Source organism: Callorhinus ursinus, unplaced genomic scaffold (assembly GCF_003265705.2).
Source record: "Callorhinus ursinus isolate GAN/ISIS: 27379988/994484 unplaced genomic scaffold, GSC_fseal_2.0 scaffold1, whole genome shotgun sequence".
Lineage (NCBI taxonomy): Eukaryota > Metazoa > Chordata > Mammalia > Carnivora > Otariidae > Callorhinus > Callorhinus ursinus.
In genome coordinates, this window is record NW_027397063.1 from 142,886,158 (window position 1) to 142,892,920 (window position 6,763).

The window sequence follows — 6,763 nt, forward strand, 5'->3', positions numbered from 1 at the left end:
ACAGGAGGAGAGAGACGAGGAGATGGAGCAAGTGACAATGACAATGTGAGCCAGGTGCCATAGTGCCTGTTGCCTTATCCTGACCTTCAAAGCATACAAAATATGGAGGTCATTTTCTTTCTGCTTTTCAAGTCTTAAGCAAAATTTCTCTTGTGGCCTGCCCTGACATGGAACCATTCAGGGAAGGGAATTCTGGGAGATGTGGTTCCAGCTTAGCTATGTTGTTACAATGCAAACCCTACAAAGCCAATGTAACATGTTAAAGAGTGTGCGCCATATTGGTGAGGTTGGTTTATGAGAGGCAGACAGTTTCTGAGAAAACCAGTAATGGGATGGAGGGTGGTGTTCCCCAAGGGTCCACTGGAGGTGAATGTGTGAAGTGGAGGTGGTCTCTGTGGGAGGTGGAAATCATCCTGCTTCTTTCTCTCATAGTTGCTGACACTGTCTTAAGCTGGAAGTTTTGACCTCAGTCCTTTCACAACTGGTCATCAGAGCACTCTCACCCTCTTTGTGCACAAAGGACCTCCTCCTTAGCCCCTCTTGAGCTCTTCTTTCCTCCTAGGTAGAGGCTTACAGTAGCACAGGAACTTAGCTCAAAATGGGAACTTTGGGTTTTCCGTGAAAGGTGCCACAACCACCCACCTTTGGAGTTCTGGCTTTTCTACTCATGCTGACATCACTGACTCAGACTCTTTACCCAATTAGGGAAGCCCCTGCCTCAACACTACCTCCCTGCTCCCCATGTCCCCTAACCTTCTCAGCCATGTTAAGAGAATCATGGGCTATTTTTCCTACAAGAAACCACAACCAGGATCTTTGGGGATCCCTGCTGACACTCTGTACATTCCCATGAACACTGGTCTTCACATATAAACTAAAAGCATACATGAGGAGGGAAGAATCTCTAACAAGCCCTCTGATTTATTCCTCCATGCCTCAGTTTATTTGTATGGGAGATAAGGTTGTCAGCCACCTTCCTCAAAAGGATATTCTGAGGTTTCACTTGGGAGACTTGACATTTATTAACCAGGGTCACATGAAAGCTCTGATTTAATCTTTGGAAAAATGCTTTGAGTGTTTCAGACATAGGGACCATATAAGCATAAAGAATTTTGCCCATAGCTCTTGAAGGAGGCAGCGGTCAGTTAACAGGGGTGTGGGCCAATCTTTGGTGTGTTCTGTTTACAGTTGTGTCCAGACAAATTTAAGTGGAGAATTAGAGATCAGTATACACTACACTGGTTCATTAACTATTAACTATTCATGTACTGAACAAAGATATTCCAAAAATATTTATAATATCTTATAATAGAAGAGGATCCTTTTAGTCAACAGGTTACAGTTGGGCAACAGCCTCTTAATAGGATAATACCACTCTTGGGGGACAAGAGCAAGAACTGTGGAACCTTTCATGTGCCAGTCATTACACTCTACCCTTTCATATAAATATCTCTCTTTGTCCCTTCAACAATTATTCCAAGTAAGTATTATTATCTCCAAGGCTCAGAAAGATTAAGCATTTTGTCCACAAGCTAGGAAGGAACCAAATCAGGGTTCCAAGTTAGGTTGTTTGTATTAAAAAAAAAATCCATGTTCTCTCACTCTATTATCGAACAGTAATAGTTGTCTTCTAGGTCAACAGCTATATTGTTAAGCATTGACTATTTATGTTCTTATGTGATGAGTTAGTAATAGAAGTAAAGATAAAATCTTTGGACTATAGCTAATATATTTTAGAGTACACAGTTGGATTAGTAGCACACCTAGACTTATAAAAGAACAAAAATGTTGTCACTATTTTTGCCCATTTGTGAAACAGATTATACACCTTGGAAGAAAGTTTGTGTTAATGGGAATTCTTGTGAAGGGGAGGCCAAATACTTCCAGTTCTGGGAAGGAAGCTCCAGGGAACTGAAGCATAAACATCTTAAAAAAATGCCAGAAGCATTATTATTATTTTTTTTAAAAAGCCTACTTGTGCAGTAAAATCATGGTGTTTCAGACCAACCCTTTTCTGCTGTTCAGTCAGAGGTCTAATTTCTATCTCTCCAAGAGTGAAGCATCACCAAGAATCCCGCATTGTTTCTTGTCTGTGGTATGTTGGAAAGATGACATCCACAAGTAGTCTGTTTGCAGTAATTATCCAGATCTCAAATCAGACACCCAGTGAAAATCATTTTGTATTCAGCTTGAAAGGAAGGCATTAATAAACAAATGAACATACACTTCACTCACATCAACAGTCAGCTGAGGAGCTGACATGGGAAACCTTTCAAAAAGTAAGTGTTAAAAAGATGACATGGAAACAGCAAAGACAAATCCCAGTTGGCTTGGCCACATGGCACAAGTTGAGAATGTATGAAGTGTCTTTCTAAGATGCTGAGGATGGAGTTGTATCCTCTAGGGCCAGTGGCAGGCCACAGACCTGGAGGGGAGAAACTCTGGAGCTGTTCTAATGTATTGTTTTAAATGGAGGCTTTCCTTGGTAACTAAAGATTGACTTTTTTTTATTATAATTTTAACTGTCATCTAAGTCTTCCTTTTCTTTCTTTCTTTTTTTATTATGTCATCTAAGTCTTTCTACAGAGAGTAGGTGTTGTCAGAAAGAAGACCTCTTGCCCTTCTGAGCATTTGGATATGCAAAGTGAAGGAGCTGGAGCTTCTGGGGGGAGGCAAGAGGAATCAGAAGGAGCAGGGAGGGGACAGTGAGTTGATGGAGTGTCATGGGCAGGGAGTCCTCTCTGGGTCTCTTGCTGACATCATCATGTCAAATGTATGAACCCTCAGCCCACGATTTATGGGAATGGATTTATTGTAAACACTGGTGAGAAGACAGAGTTCAGCATCCAGACTGAGGTAGTGCAGAAACAGAAACAGTTTTGCAAGGGAATAGGAACAGGGAAGCAAAGGGAGTCCAGAAGAACATAGACTTCGGGAATTTCTGGAGACTGTGATGGAGGCTCAATTATACACACACATACACACACAGACACACAATGGAATGCTATTGGAATATTGGAATTACAATGGAATTATATGGAATATATATATACTATATTTTCTTTACTCTTTCATCCATTGATGGGCATTTAGTTTCTTTCCATGTCTTAGCTATTGTGAATAATGCTGTGGTGAACATGGGGGTACAGATATTTCTTTGAGATCCTGTTTTCTTTTCCTTTGGATATCTATACTCAGAAGTGGGGTTGCTGGATCATATATGGTAGTTCTATTTTTAATTTTTTGAGGAACCTCCATACTGTTTTTCAATGTAGCTGTAACAGTTATGTTCCTGGTAATGGAGGCTTTAGACTTTTTTGGGCCATGGACTTGAGACTCCCTAGTAACCCTTTATAGATTTCAATGGTTGAAAAGACCTCAGAGAGCACCTCTGTTTTGGAGACAAATTCAGTTTAACCTGAAAAACAGTTATTGATCATTCACTATATGTAGAGAACTGTCTCAGGTGCAAGGAAAAGAGATTCAGCTGGACATTTCACATTGTGTGTTGTGGAAAGTGTGAGAAAAATCAGTCCCTTCCCCTAAGTTGCTTATAATCTAGTCAGAGAGAGGGACATGTAAGCATCTAGTTTTTAAAGCAGATGAGGTAGGAAGTTTTGGGAAGGCATAGAGAGCCAGAGAGCAATCAATTAAATGGGTAGTAGATTCAGGGAGGTTATCCTCACTGCATACGTGATGTATATTTATAGATACATTTTACTGAGTATTTACTATGTACCATAACCTGTGCTAAGATCTTCCTATTTAATTCTCCAAACAGTCTAAATGAGATGGGCATTATTTGGCATTTATTTTACAACTGAGGAAATGGGCTGTAAGTTCACCCAACTGGCAGGTGCTGAGCCAGATGGGAACACAGCTAGTCTGAGTGCAGAGCTGCTACCTGTCACGACACTGCATGAGGCCTGGGACAATTTGTGGGAACATCTGGGTGAAAGGCTCACAGTTTCTCCTTCTGGGTGCCAGTGCAAGTCTTACCATTAATCTAAGACACAGACTTACTCAATACACTTTGCTATTAATATCACTCATAACTTGAGACTTAAAAATCATAAAATGCAAACAATTTCTATTCTTTCCCCTCATTGCCTACAACCTGAGTTGTCTCAAAACGTGTTGGAGGTGGAGGGCAGTAGATGTACAAAGGGGCCTTGTGGAGGCAGCCCTGTCAGCAAGTGCTCTTTGAGTTGTTTCTCTGGAGGTGGTGATGGATCTGCAACACCACACCCTTACCTTGTGACTGGGGCTGCAGCTGCATTCCCTGCCAAGAGACAGGACAAAACCCAAGCTATTGTCCAGGTCTCGAATTTGATCTCTATCTTGGTGGGCTGTGCTGACTGATCCAGTCTATTATAGGCAGAGGTCATGGTCATCCAGTGCCATGACCCAGATGTGCTAAGAGGTGGGATGGTGTGCTGGTCATGGCGGATGGGGCTGGGGATGAATAATGACTCCATGGTACCCTGAACTTATCACAAAGAGAGTGTTTTCCTTCTCCAGGGCAATCCAGCCCAGCATTCTGCCCTCAAGGAGTGTAGAGTCTATTTACTGATATAAACTTTAAAAATTACCAGCGGTTGGACAAGAAATGACAGACACCAATTGAGTGGATCTGGTCAAGGCTGTGTAGTTTCAGGGGTACTGAGGTTGGTCTGGGGTCATCAGAGAAGACTCCACTGTAGGGGCTGCACTTGCTTCTGTAGACCGGGATGGGGGGACGGGGAGGGGCGGGGAGCCACTGGAGGGTTTTGAATGGGGAAGCAAGAGGATCAAAGTGATGTGCTAGGAAGATGATTCTGGCTTTGAGATTTCCTCTGAAGAAGAACCACCACCAAAAAAGGCTTTGCAATGGTGGGGGAGCTGTTGAGCACACAGTGCCAGGATGAGGCTGCCAAGCAGGCTGGCTGACCTTGCTGCACTGCCATGGTTCCCTTGTCATTGCCCTATATGGCTACAGGCTCTGCCACTCAGACATGGGCCTCCCTCATCTGTAGCCTGACCCCTCTCTTGCTCCTAGGAATGTCTTCCCTTCCATTTCACCTCTCCCAGTACCAATTCTGTTTTCATCCCAACCCTTACAGAATATTGATGTCACCCACATTTTATGATGTCTCATAACCCTCCTAGGGTTTTTTCATCTGCCTGACTCACCCCAATTGTGTTATATTCTTCTTATTTTCCACAATCCATTTTTGATTAGACATCTCCTTTCCCCATGTTTTATAAATCACTTATTACTGCATTCAAGATTGATCTGTCTTGAAATATAAAGTGCATTTGAAAAACAAATTACAGCTGGGGGTGGAGTTCCCATCATCTAACCATCTCCTTATCATGGCACTGGAGCTCACCTTTGCTCCTGTTACCACCTTATCATACAAAGCCGAGGTCACTGAAACCCAAATCCACCCTTCCCTTCTGGGAAAAATAGAAATTGGGAGGGGGGAAAATCTTTTACATTCATCTCCTGTGGCTATGAAATTTACAATATACAAGAGAGTTGTTATTTCCTTAAGGAGGCTGGATTTTTTCTAGCGGGACTGGGTCTTGGGCGGTGGTGGTGATGGGGACAGTGGAGGAGGAAGGGATTGAAGCCAGCTGCAAGAAAAGAGAGGTCCAGGGGGGCTCCTTCCAGAGGCCTGGACAATGAGACTCTGCTTCATGTGAATAAAACTGGTAAGGGAAAGTTTTGAAACCAATGAACTGAATCAAAGAACATAAAACTGCTTAAATCTGTATCACAGCATAATATTAATTAAATCTGAGAATGTGTGTGTGTGTGTGTACACGTGCACACACTCTTGGATGTACTCTTACTGGCCAAACTAAGACATCTTTCTTACTTTTCTCATCCCCAGAGGCTAGTGTGGTCTATTACTATCCAGGAAAGGAAACAATAGCTTCCCACACTGGTTGCATATTATTACCTTACTATTGCATTTTTCCTATTCTCTTTGGTTGGCTTTTTCTGAGTTTTGGGAGCTCTTTCTTTGTTCCTAATCTGTGTTTGCAGGCTTTGGTTCTCCTTGGCCATGTTCTTAAGGTGCAACAATGACATTCAGTTAGATTTCCCCCATTCTCTCTCCACCTTCCCAAGTGGCAGTGCGATGCCATATGTTTCTTATTGGTGCTGGAACAAATGATGCAAACTTAGTGGCCTAAGCAATACAAAGTTATTATTTTACAGTGTGGAGGTTAAAAGTCCTCAATGGGTCTCCTTGGAGTAGGGCCCAAGGTTCTCTTCTAAAGTTCAAGGAGGCTCACTGGGGGTTCAGCTTGCAGGCTCCAGGAGCAAAAGTAAAGCTCTGTAGATATCAGGATCTACTCTTTCTAAAAGTCAGGTTAATATCAATCTGTTGTGACTTCAGCTCATTCCTGAGGGTCTTACACTCCTAGGGCTTGTAAAGAATTTCTTCCCTTTGCCAACACAGATCTCCTCCACAGAGTTCTGAGAAACATAGCCTGCAAGGACCTGCTACTTAGCTAGTGATCCTTTAGAGCCTGCTGCTGCTCCATCCCCACCCTACAGAGTGCCCCACCTGGAATCTCATCTGTTTCCTGCCCCTTCCCTCCTGGCCAAGTCCTGGCACACTCAATGACCCAATACCCTTTGTGCAGAGTTCATGATACTCCTTGGATGGTGATCCTCCTGGGTACAAGTAACATTTCCTGGTCCCCAGAGGCCATGGATTTCTTTATTTCCAGCACTGGCTCAAGAAGATTTGCCTTGCACTGCTTCATT